The sequence below is a fragment of the Tupaia chinensis genome, unplaced genomic scaffold (genome assembly GCF_000334495.1).
Source record: "Tupaia chinensis unplaced genomic scaffold, TupChi_1.0 Scaffold145208_1, whole genome shotgun sequence".
In the NCBI taxonomy this organism is placed as follows: Eukaryota; Metazoa; Chordata; class Mammalia; order Scandentia; family Tupaiidae; genus Tupaia; species Tupaia belangeri.
Genome location: NW_006205068.1, coordinates 977,980 through 991,305, shown reverse-complemented (window position 1 = coordinate 991,305; position 13,326 = coordinate 977,980). Strand labels below are relative to the sequence as shown.

The window sequence follows — 13,326 nt, the reverse complement described above, 5'->3', positions numbered from 1 at the left end:
CTGGTGCGTGAGAGAGCGGGGCGTTGGGAGAAAGTGAGAAAGCACCACCCAAGGGAGTTGGCCTCCCAATTCCTTCTCCACTCTCCTCTCGGGATTTTGGGCACATAGGAACACACACCCACTGTGTTTTTCAAGCCACCAGATAGAGGACTCATGCGGTCAACCATGTGGGATCCAGCCACTTAGCCACCATGTCGTTGGCTGATTCCGAAAATAACCATTTAAAGTCCACAATTCAGTGGCTTTAGTCCATTCCCAATGTCGCACAGCCAAAAGGAGACCTAGTACCCTTACACAGTTTATCTGCATTTCCCCTTTCCCCCCAAGCAAGGAGTGGTCTTTTATCAGAGCTCTGGGTCCTGTCCACTGAACCCTCTGGCCCAGAAATCACCAGGTGACCTCTGGGGTTGTGTTCAAATTTCCAAGAGAGCTTGTGGTGTTGTATTCAAATTCCCAAGAGATTCTGGCTTCTGGGCATTGGACTCTATTTCAAACGAAACTTCACTAACACTCCCTGGTACTGGGGACCCACAGGGAAACTAAATAAGGGAACCTCTGGGGACCCACAGGGAAACTAAATAAGGGAATCTTTTTATATTTTTTTTTTTTTAAGATTTTTTTTTGCTATAGGGTGTGTGAGCTCACCAGGGAGACAGAGAAATCAACTCCTGGGGGGGCTAACCACATCACAATCCCTTTTCCTCCATTTTCCTCTGGGGATTTTGAGCACGCACACACACGTGCCCCGTGTGTTTTAAGCCGCCGAGTCTGGGACTTGAACTGTGGTCGACTATGTGGGAGTCCAAAGACATAACCAGTATGCCATCTGCTGGTCTCAAGAACTTTTCATCTTATCAAAGGGGCACCCATAACTCTCTCTGGAGACCATTTCAGGGGGTAGTGTGGGAATTGCTGTCTTAGTCAGGAAACAATTTAATGCCTCTGAAGGCAAGCCCTCTGGGTATGATCTAATTTCATCTTTATCACACAAAACTCGTTAGTTATAAGTAAAATCTCAGCTGAGGGGAAATGGCATTTTAAAATACTTTTAACTAAGGACCTGCAGATGATGTAATGGTTATAGAGAAGGGATTGCAGTGTGGCCATTTCCCCTTGGGGGGTAATTTCTCACTTTCTGTCTCTCTGTCTCTCTCTCTCCAGTGAGCACATGTACCTATAGCAAATACCTCTCTTCTTAAAAAAATACTTTAAGAATTATTTTTATTTAGTTTTATTTATTTTATGTACTTATTTAATTTATTTATTTAATTTGACCAGAGAGGGACAGAGTAAGAGAGAGGGAAAGTGAGAAGGCAAGCCGCCCAGCCCAGGACTGGCAGTAACCACCACGCCACCTACCGGCCCGTAAAAGAAAGACTTTTAAGTAAATTTAAAAAGTCTTAAATGGGGGTATAACTTACATATGATAAAACTATCCTTAGAGTGTACAACTTAATGGGTTCTCACAAACCCATAGAGTCCTATGTCATCACCACCACCATCATGACCTAAAGCAGTACTGTCACTCCTAAAATATCCTGGTGCTACTTTGTAGTCAGTCTCTTCCCAATTTCAGTCCCTGGGAAACATTTGGCTCTATAGTTTTGCTTTTTCTTTAAAAAAAAATTGGTTGGAGGGTACACTGGAGAGAGACAGAGAGGAGAGGGAGAGAGGAAAGTAAGAATGCACCTCCCTGTGGGGGATGGCCATGCTACACTCCCTTTTAGGATTTTGGGTGCGCGTGTACACATACAGTGTTTTTCTTTCTTTCTTTCTTTTTTTTTGGAGAGGTTTTTGCTATAGGGCATCTGTGCTCCTCAGAAAGAGACATACAGAAAGCAAGAAATCACCCCCTCGGGGGGGGGGGGATGGCCAGCTTCAATCCCTTCTCCTCCATTCTCCTCTCAGGATCTTGGGCACGCACGCACACATGCCCAGTGTGAGTTTAAGCCACCGGGTCTAGGACTCGAACTGTGGTCGACTACATGGGAGTCCAGTGACATAGCCATTACGCTAACTGCTGGTCTCCCATACACAGTGTTTTTCAAGCCTTCAGATTCACGATTTAAATCATGCAGTCAGCTGTGTGGGATCCAGACACCTCAACCACTACAACACTGGCTGGCCCAAATGTTTTGCCTTGTCAAGAATATCATCTAGGGGCCAGCAGGTGGCATAGCAGTTATGTCAGTGGACTTCCATACAGCAGACCATGGTTCGCGTTCTGGACTCCGTGACTTGAAAATCATGCTGGATGGGGACCAACAGTTGACATAATGGCTATGCTGCTGGATTCCCATGTAGTCAATCGCGATTTGAGTCCTGGACCCGGTGGCTTAAACTCACACCGGGCGCATGTGCGTGCGTGCCCAAGATCCCAAGAGGAGAATGGAGGAGAAGGGATTGTGGTGTGGCCATACCCTCCGGGTGTGTGTGTGGGGGTGATTTCTCACTTTCTGTCTCTGCGTGTCTCTCTCTCTCTTTCTGGTGAGTGCATGCACCCTATAGCAAAAATATCTCCAAAAAAAAAAAGAAAAGAAAAAAAAGAAAACCACGCTGGATGCTTGTGCATGTGTGTCCAAGATCCCAGGAGGAGAATGGAGGAGAAGGGATTGCAATGTGGCCACTCCCCTCGGAGGTGATTTTTCACTTTCCCTCTCACTGTCTCTGTCTCTCTCTCCAGCCACCACACATATCCTAAGGCAAAATCCTCTTTTAAATAATCATCTAAATGAACTCACACAGTATGAGACAGTTTGAGATTGGCTTCTTATTCAGCACGATATACTCCAGGCTCTTCCTTTGGGATTCATCTCGAAGCGTGTCTCACTCTGTGTCTCACTCCAGTTTTCGGCCATTCAGGACACCTTCCACACTGGTGTTTTGGAATATATGGATAGTTTGTTTGTTTGTTTGTTTGGGAAGTACTATTCTGTTGTTAGGATGTTCTATACAATTTATTTTTTATTTGTTTAGCAGTTGCAGGATTTTGGAACTGTTTCCAGTTTGAGGCAATTTTAAACAAAGCCATGAAACATTCCTGTGCAAGTTTCTGTGGGAATGTTTTTCTCTAGGTAAATACCTAGGAGAGGGTTTTAGACTGTCTAGTAGGTGCACATTTAACTTTTTAAGAAGCTGACAAGTTGTTTGCCTAAGGGGCCTTAACATTTTGCATTTCCTTTTATATATATATTTTTTGAGAGGTTTTTGCTATAGGGTGTATGCACTTGCCAGAAAGACAGAGAGAGACAGAGAGACAGAAAGCAAGAAATCACCCCCGGGGGAAATGGCCACGTTGCAATCCCTTCTCCTCTATTCTCCTCTCGGGATCTTGGGCACACATGCACACACACACTGGTGTGAGTTTAAGTCACCGGTTCCGGGACTCGAACTGTGGTTGACTACAAGGGGGTCCAGAGACATAGCCATTACACTAACTGCTGGTCCCAGCCACTTTTCATTTCCTACCAGCAGAATAGAAATGTTCTGGTGCTCTGCATCCTCACCAGCATTTGGCATCGCCAGTTTTTAACATTTATTTTAGCCATTCTACAATAATAGATATGTACTAGGATGTAGCATTTAAAGGCACTTATTATGTAATTTTTGACACATATTCTTATGGGTTAAATTGTGTCCCCTCCAGAAAATATATATAAATTCTTTCTTATGGATTCCTAAAACCTAGTACCTCAGAATGTGACCACATTTAGAGATAGAGCCTTTATAGATGTAATTAAATTAAAATGAGGTCATTAGGGTGGGTCCTAAACCGCTATGACTCATGCCCTTATAAAAGAGGAAATTTGGACACAGAGACACTCACAGAGGGAAACTGATGTGAAGAGGCAGGGAGAAAATGGCCTCTACAAGCCAAGGAGAGAGGCTGGGAACAGATTCTGCCTCACCACCCCCAGAAGGAACCAACCCTGTTGACACCTGGATTTTGGACTTCTGGCCTCCAGAGCTGTAAGAGTAAATTCCTATTGCTTAAGACACCCGTCTGTGGTACTCTGTTACAGTAACCCTGGCCAACTGAAACACAAAACAACTTCGATAATCTGTCCGCACATTTTGAATCGTATTTGCCACCCACCATCCAGATGAAGAACTAGGTATGACCAATAGCTCAGTGTCTCCCTTTCCCACCCGGGTGTCTGCCTGCTAGAGGGTACCTCTTTCTGGTGAGCTGAGTAGGAATTAGCTCCCAATGGAGGCTGTCGAAGGAGACCATGCTTTGAGGTTAGCTGAAAAGGGGATAGCTGTAGGAAAGGAAAGAATATCGTCTTAATTTTAAAAATATTATTATTATTATTATTATTAGAGAGATTTTTGCTATAGGGCATGTGCGCTCACTAGAGAGACAGACAGAAAGCAAGAAACCACCCCCCGGGGGGATGGCCATACCACAATCCCTTCTCCTCCACTCTCTTGGAATTTTGGGCATGCACGCACACGTTTTAAGCCTCCAGTTCTGGGACTCAAACCGCGGTTGATTATGTGTAAATCCAGCAACATAACCATTACGCCACCTGCTGGTCCCTATTATTATTATTTTTTTAATTTGCTATAGAGCACGTGCACTCACCAGAGAGAGAAAATACAAGCCACCAGGTCTGGTATTTAAACCGAGGTTGGCAATAAGAGAATCCAGTGCCTTAACCACCATACCACCTGCTGGCCCCAGGGTTTTGTTTCTAAGGTGGAAAAGGTTGGCCTTGTCCAGCTAAAGGGAAGAAGCCAATGGAGAAGAGAGGCTAGTTAGGCCAGAAAGTGAAAATGGACAGTGAGAGGTTCTCAAGGTGAGACAGATTAACAGGGAGGGAGACATTACCAGTGGCCATCAAATGATATGTTATATAGAACAAGGACCTTGCTCTCTCCTCCACTTTCCTCACGTGGGGACTACTCCGAGACTGATACTGGGAGAGAATGAATGGAGACTCTATAGATCAGAGGCAACCTTGAGAATCTATTAGAAGGGGCCACGTGAACATACTATTGCCTGAAAAAAATTCTGGGGATGGATGGTGGTGATGGCTACACAGCAATGCGAATATACTTTATGCCTCTGACGTCCACACTTAAAACTGGTTAAAATGGAAATTGTTCTTAATTGCTGTGCTCACCAGACAGACAGAGCATGCCAGAGAGAGAAAAGGAAAGGGAGAAGGCATCACCCAGTCCGGTCGCAGGACAATTCCTTCTCTTCCATCTCTCTATCCTGTCTGGATTTTGGGCACACCATGAGCACAAACCAGTATGTTTTTTATGCCACCAGGATTTGAAGCACGGGCCTGGTGAGACGTGGCTTCTTTAACCACTGGGCTACAGCTAGCCCAAGACAGTAAATTTTGTTATGTATATTTTGCCACAATTAAAAAAACTTGATATTGAAAACATTGCATGCTTGGGCAGCAGGTGGCATGATGGTTAAGGGTGTGGGGACTTGAACCACATGGCCTATCGTGGTTCAAGTCCCAGACCTGGCAGCTCGCTTGCTTTCTCACTTTCCCTATCTCTCGCTCTGTCCCTCTCTCATCAAATTAAAACAAACAACAAACAAAAATTGTATGGCCATTATGTATTGGGCACCTCGCTAAGCGATTTACATGCATTATCTCATTTGAATCTCCTAAACTCCCTGCAAGGTTGTGTCAGTGACTGTTATTTTAACGGTTTGGGGACAACCTCAGAGAGATTAAGTCACTTGCCCAACGTCACACAGCGAGTCCAAAGGCCCAGCTGGTGAACTTCACGGTCCTCTGCCAACAAGTCGATGCTCAAGAACAGGTCGGGTAGACAGCACACGCTCAATAAAGTCTGATTGACCGGATGGCCCTTTCCGACACCTATACGCTCAGGGCTCCGACCTCGGGAATACGGAGACCGGGTCCGGGATCCCCGTGAGCCGCTGTGCGCCCAGCCCGCCGGAGGCGGAGTCAATGTCTCGGATTGGCTGCAGAGAAGGAGGGCGTGGCTTCAGGAGACCTGTGGGCGGAGCCCGTCCCTGGCCGTAAATACGGCGCCACATGGCACTGGCTAGCGAGGGCGGGGGCGGGGTGGGAGGCAGGGCGCAGGCGCGTAGAGGGAGGGCGCCCTCGGCTTCCGTGGCCCCTCTGGTGGACGCGATGTCTCGCGAGAAGAAGAGCGGGAGGCAGGACTCCAGCGCTGGTGGCGGGGGCGGGGCCGGTCTCGGGAGGGTCCGCTAGTCGCGGGGCGGCGACGGCAGTGACTGGCGCGAGGCTTGGGGCGCGAACGCTGGTTCGAGGTGAGGGGCGTAGCGGGCTCGGAATGCGACCACCCTCCCAAGTACCGCTGGGTTCCCGGGGACCGAGGGCGGGGTGTCCCACACGCTGGCGGACGGGCGGGGGTCCCGGGCTGGACGGAGGAAAGCGGGTCAGTCTTCCTCAGCCTGGCCTGGGCAGGTTTGATGGAACTAGGGTTCGAGTCCCTGCGCCGGCCCGCTGTGTGACCTTGGCCCGCCTCGCACCCTCTCTGAATCTCACTTCTTGCAGTGAGGACTAGGGTCCTCGTACAGGGACGCTCCAGAGGATGCTGCCAGTGCTTGTGGACACGGTGCCGGTACTTGGCGAGCTTCGGCCATCCCTATTCCTTCTTGTCACCCTGCCCGGTGCCCCATTTCCCTTCTGCATTGGAGACCATGCACGTTGGGTCTGCCAGGGATTCGGGAGCTGCTGGCCGATCTCTGCACATTAAATCAGTTTTGTTTTGTGCCTACTTGGGAGTCCGGACGATAAAGCAGTCATTGACTAGAGATAACCAAGATGCTGCAGTGCTTCAGCGAGCCCTTCCAGGACTCTCCCTGTTTGGGCATCAGTTTTGCTGCCTGGTAAGGGTAGGGCCGCCTCCGCAGGCGTAGACTTTATTTCTTCCACCCAGCCCCGTGGGGAGGGAGCCGTCCAGACCTCCAGTTCCATGCCCTTACCTGAGAGCACTGGGCATTTTCCTGCTGCCTGAACTTGCCTTCCCCCTAGCTGACCACAGACCACTGACAGTGCAGACTCCGGCCACACTGGCAGGTCATGGAAGAGTAGCACTTAACGACCTTTTGCTGCAGAAACAGCAGTTCTGCTCTTCAGTGAAAGGAAGCCATGTATTAGTCACTAACAGTAGGACTTATATCTTCTCTTTGGGCTTATAGCCACCAAGACATCACTGGGAAACCCTTGGCTTCAGCAGAGGTTCAGTCTGGCATGGAGTACAAGAAGCTGTAGTGTTTTCATCATTATTAAATTATTTATTTTATAATTCAATGCCATAGAGACTCAGACGACCCAGGATGAATAAGAATGTGAATTGCAGACAGGGTAGATGGAACTCATCTTTGACAGCCCTGTGGCCCCCAGGGTGGTTCCAGGATGTGGGTGGCTGGGTTGGACAGCCCAACTGGCCCCTCAACCATCCCCACATCAGGACAGATAGCTGTTCTCAGTGAACATTTTGTGCTGAGAAGGAGAGTAAGGGCTGGTGTCTAGGCAAAGAGGAAGAGAAAACAGTGATATTTAGATAACTGCCACCTCCAGGTAGCCTGACCGTCAACTTAAAAAGTGCCTGATTGGCATGAATGTTTAATTTCCTTGCCGATGAGTTTATAGGACTTTGGGCTGATGTTTTCAGGCCAGCGGTAACTGTTTACTGTCAGTTATCAATTCAGCAAACACTAACCCTCTAACCACCTGCGTGTGACCAAGCTGGACTGGATGCTGGTAGTGTATTGTGCCCTGCTTGCTTAGGGAGCTGGTGGCTAGCCTGAGTACAACGCAGCATGACTGATGCCGTGTTCCAGGTTTCTGCAAAATGTGCAGGAAGGACTACTTAAGGTTGCTTCTTGGAGCTGCAATTTTCTGCAGTGGAGAGGCCATATAGGTCTTAAAGATGTGTGAAGTTTGGGGAGAACTTTCCAGATGAGCACAACAGGGTGTGGAGAGATGTGGAAATGAATGAAATGTTTAGGGGTGGCTGAGTCCCTGTGTTCACTGTGGGGTTGGGGTGGAAATCAAGTCCAGAAAGAGGTTCTCGCTCCTGAGGGCCTTGAATACCAGGCTAGGGAGTTGAAGCTTTTATCCCTGTGGTGGCAAACAGTCAAGGTTTTGGGGTGGGATGTGATTAGATCTGTACTTCAGGAAAGTAATGTTGGGAATGGCTTAGGGCAGTGACCAAGAGAGTAGGGAGGGGCATGGCGTTGAAGAAGCTGGAAACCCACTGGGTGGTGGGGCTTTGTGGGATGTGGTGGGAGAAAAATGAAAAGGCTAAGGTAGTTGAGGTTTTTTGCTTGGGTGCTGAGCACGGTGATGCTGGTACCTGTGATGAGGGGGATGCTGGAGCTGGCTGGGAGATGGGAAGAACAAAATCACATGTAATTTTTTTTCGATCTGTGGAATTGGCCATATTTATGGGCCATCTTGGATGAGACGCCCATAAATCTGATAAAGAGAGAAAGCGTGTGTTGAAGGCTAGGACCCTGGGGTCACCAGCCTGGAGGGACAGAGGGTGGGAGAGAAGCCTGCTGTTGGTTGACCTTGGATATGCAGTTCTTTGTCAGTACTGTGCAGTTACTGAGGCCGGTGGGTGATTTTCTTCTAGAAGGGCTGAAGGTCTCATTAATGGGAAAGGGACTAGTGTTTGCTAACACTGAAAATATGCAGCTAGTTTATTTTTTAAAGAAACTTGGACTTTCAGTTTGAGTTTTTCTGTTGTTCGCTCACACCTCCGTAGGGTCTGTAGTGCAGTCTGGGGTGGTCGTTCTCCGTCGCCAGCCCACGGATATGCCTGGAAATAACTGACAGTCTAACCTAACACTTCCTGCTGTTAACCGAAGGGCGGTTTCTGTAACTGTTTAGAAACTTTCAGTGTATTTCAGAGAAGAATGAGAACTACCAGGCACAGGCAGGGTCTGTAGAACAGGAGGATGAAGCAGATGAGCCCCTTTGGCTCCCAGAACAAAACAGCTAGGGCTTTTCCCTCTGGGCCAGAGGAGGGATGAGGCTTTGCAGAATCTGAGTAGCACAGGAGAAAAGACCTAAAGATAATGATATTAGGGGGTCCCTATGAAGACCTAGCGATATCACTCACTAACGAAACGTAACTAATAGCTCCCTCCCAGTGTTCGAAGCATCAAGTTTTTAAAATCCTGTTCCTTAAATATGAATAGATTACCACAGACATCTGAAGAAAACCTCCAGTATGGAAGACTGAGACCAGAACTCACACCTAGAGGCAGAGGAGAGTGTTTAGGAAAAAGACTTAGAAAGCAAATTATCATTTATGCACACGTGGAGATAAAAAAGGATATAGTCCGCCCAGTAAGCGAAAACAAGGTGCTTAAAAAAAAAAAAAAGGAAGGAAGAAACAAAGATCCCCAAAGAAAACTCTTGGATAAACTACAACAAGAATGTAGTCTCTTATTTCGCCAATATATTCTGAATGAACCGAATTAAGTGTTTTTTTTTTTTGAAGGGGGGACATAGTAGCAGAAATAAAGTTGGGAATGAAAGATAAAGTTGAGGAACTCTCTCAGAAAGCTGAAGAGGAAAGCAGAGATAGAAAACAAAAGAAAATGACACGATTAGATCAGGAGATTGACAGCTGAACAGTAAGAGTTGCAGCAAGAAAGAATAGAGAAGGCCCAGGAGGTAGTGCTGTGGTAAAACACGAGGTTCTGAGAGGCTGGCCCCGTGGAAAGGCTCCCAGATCAAGTCTGGACACTTCCATGAGTCCTCTGGGCACTCACTTGCCCGTGTCCAGGACTGGCTAAGGGCTGGGGGTGGATTGCAGCATCAAGCCCTTGTGGGGGCTGCTGTGTTTGGGTGTGTCTTTCTGGCTCATAGAAGAAATAAGGAAATCAATAAGGGAGGATGGATGGATGGAAGGAGAAAACAGTCTAACCACCCATCAAACCATGTCCTAGAATTCACACTTTCTAGGTTGAAGGGGCCCCCCCATGACCAGCACCATGGATGAAGAGGCAGGTACCTTCACTCCCCTGTCTCTGCCGTTCTCCACTGGATATGAACAGTGTGGGCAGCAAGTCTGGAACTGAGGGACGCTGAGTTTCAGATAGAAACGAGTGAGAGTTTGGGGAGCAAGGGGTTCATTGGAAAGTGTGTATCTGGAGCTTTTGGCTCCAGAGTTTGGTCATGAGAGTGATATCTGTGTCTCTCCTCCAAGGCAAACTGTTGTGTGATTTCAGGACTCCAGGACAAAGAAGATTGTACTAGCGTCTAGTGGAAAAAGAAAAATCACAAACTGGCCATTCCAGGTCAGAAACCAGAGGTCTCCACAGCAACACTGGATGCTGGGAGACAAGAGAACCTTGCTTTTAAAATTATGGAGGAAGGTCAGCAGGTAGCACACAAATTAAGGCACCTGGATGGCACCTGGTGGTGTGGTGGTTAAGGCGCTGGACACTCCCACATGGCCAACAACGGTTCGAATACCGGACCTGGTGGCTTGCTTTCTCACTTTCCCTCTCTCTCTCTCTCTCTGTGTATCTCTCTCTGGTCAAATTAAAATAAATGAATGAATAAATAAAATTAAATAAATAAATAAATAGAATTATGGAGGAAAGTATTTTCAGCCTATACTCAGGCAAGGGGGGGAATAAAAACACCTCAGACAGGGGCCAGCAGGTGAGGTGGTAGTTAAGGCACTGGACCCCACATTACTGACTCTGAGTGTTTGTGTCCTGGACCTGGTGGGCCGAAAATCACACTGGGCGTATATTGTGTGCATGCCCCAAATCCTGAGAGGCGACTAGAGGAGAAGGGACTGTGGTGTGACCATCCCCCTGGGGGTGTGATTTCTCACTTTCTCTCTCTGTCTCATTCAGGTGAACACATATACCTGATGGCAAAAACAAAACAAAACAAAACAAAAACCTAACTAAATAAATAAAAAGAACCTCTCAGGAATACTGGTGCATTTCCCCTGTTGTGTACCTTGAGGAAGTGACTTCTGAGATGATCAGGGAGAGGGAAGACAGTGTTCCCCCAGGAGAGTGGCAAAAGTACCTGCTGAGGGAGATGAAGAGGCAGGAGTCCAGCCAGGCCCCGGTATAGAGAGCAGACATTTCCTGACCTAAGCCATAGAGAGGCTCCTTGAAGAGATTTTTTTTTTTTTCCTGGAGAAGATGAAATTAACAGGACACCTGATGCGCTGGGACATCTGGAGAGGAGATTTAGACAGTTGGCAGAGTTGGGGCTGGATTAGTGATAAGTACATAGAAAACAAAGCAAATGAAAACACAGGACTGTTATTAGTTCTAGGGAAAATAAACCGTTGTACAGGAAAAGAAAAATAATTATGGTGTACTACAAGGCTCAGCTGTGAATAGCCCTTCCACAATGATGATAATTTATGTAAACACTGCCTGTTGCTCTAATTGCGATTGTGATGTGCCCATATGGAGAAGGTGGGGGAGAGACAGCCGAGGTGTGTAAAGGGTCAAGGGAGGAGAGAGCGACATTGTCCCCTGCCATAACAGGGAGTCAGTTGATTATGCCCCAAACCACAACCAAGTGATAGTTGTGAAGGTGCATTAATTTAGAGGTAGGAGGCAAAAGATGAATGAGAAAGAATTGGGGAGAAGGGTAGAGGCAAGTATTCGTAAAAAGGGGCAGGGACAGGAAGGCTGCAGTAAACTGAGTGCCGCAGTAGATACGCATGGAGAGCCCTGTTAGGGATACAGTCTCAGAGGAGCTTCCTGCTCTGATGGAATTAGAGACCCTCGTCTTGCCTGTTTTGTGCAAGTCCCTTCTTAACAAGGAGAGTTTACTTTCTTATTTCCTCCTTGCTGTTGTTATTGTTCTCTGTGTTCTGGCTCCTGCCTGTGGTCATTTACCAGAGATTTGGTGATTTCTTTTGCCTTTTTGTTGGTTGTTTAACTTTTTGTAGAGGTTTTTTAAATTTTTGCCCTTCAATTTTTGCCAGAGGGTGCATGCGCTCGATAGAGGGACACACACACACACACACACACACACAGAAAGAGAAGGGAGAAAGCAACCCCATGAGGAATGGTCACACTACAGTCTCTTCTCTATCTCTCCCTCCTTCCAGGGTTTTTGGTGCACACATACACATGCTTGGTGTGTTTTTCAAGTTGGCGGGTTTGCACCCCTACTGCATAGTCAACTATGTAGGATCCAGTCACCTTAACCAGCACTCTGGGGCTGGCCTTGAAAGAAGACTATTAAATGTGACCGCAAGTAGAGAGACTTGTATTAGAAACCACTCTACCTGTCTCCCAATTTCAGAAATAAGGAAATCAGAGTCAGTTGGGTGTATTTGGTTTTTGTTAGCAAAACCCTCATTCTTGAGCACCTCCTCTCTGCCAGGCCCTGCTCTAGGCTGTGAACACAGCCATGGCACACAGGAAGAGTCACTGCTGGGAAGTTAATGTCTGAGTGCAGGTAGAAAGACCATGAGCAAACAGTGGCTGTAGTATTTGAAGTGAGGACAGATGCTGTGGAGAAAGAGCAGGGTGTGGAAGAAGAGGAGCACAGGGTGGGGCCAGGAGCACCTTCTGTGGGGTTAGCAGGGCAGGCCTCACTGTGGAGGTGTACTGCCACCTGGATCTGAAGGCCTTGAGGGACTGACCTTGGAGTCCTCAGAACATGAGCAGTGGAGCAGAAGGGGCAGTGGTTCCTCTGGTGAAGTGGATGCAGAGGAAGGAGGCATGGCTGGAGACAGGATGGAGGGGAACAGTGGTCCTGGACCTGGCGGCTTGCTTTCCCACTTTCTCTCTCTCTCTGGTGAGTGCTCATGCTCTATAGCAAATTAAATAATAATAACAATAATAACTAAATGGGGGACACTCCCACATGGCCGACCATGGTTCAAGTCCTGGACCTGGTGGCTTGCTTTCTCACTTTCCCTCCCTCTCTCTCTTTCTGTATTTGTGTCTCTGGTCAAATTAAAATAAATGAATGAATAAATTAAATTAAATTAAAAATAATTCTTTAAAGAATAAAAGGGAAAGTCTTTTTTTGGGGAGAGAGGTTTTTGCTGTAGGGTGCATGCGCTCACCAGAAAGACAGAGAGGCAGAAAGTGAGAAATCACCCCCCAGGGGGGATGGCCATGCAGCAATCCCTTCTCCTCCATTCTCCTCTTGGGATCTGGGGCATACACGCACACGCGCTCAGGCTGAGTTTAAGCTACTGGGTCCAGGACTTGAACTGCAGTCGACTACATGGGAGTCCAGCAACATAGCCATTATGCTAACTGCTGGTCCTAGGATTAGTTTTTTGTGTGTGTGTGTGTGTGTGTGTGTGTGTGTGGGGCTGAGTAGTATTTCATAGAGGATA

General features: G+C 47.4%; 1 protein-coding gene across 3 annotated transcripts in view; it reads left to right on the top strand.

The window, feature by feature from the left end:
* CHST12 (carbohydrate sulfotransferase 12) overlaps positions 1-13,326 on the top strand; it is a 39,045-nt gene that overhangs the window by 1,558 nt on the left and 24,161 nt on the right. The window contains exon 1 of one of the 3 annotated variants that reach the window (XM_006167860.3): positions 6,185-6,271. The exons of 1 other annotated variant lie outside the window; for it this stretch is intronic. The gene's annotated coding sequence lies outside the window, so the exon portion shown is untranslated. Of the gene's footprint in view, positions 1-6,184; positions 6,272-13,326 lie in introns of those variants that run through there. One more of the 3 variants, XM_027768029.1, reaches the window with a different exon arrangement.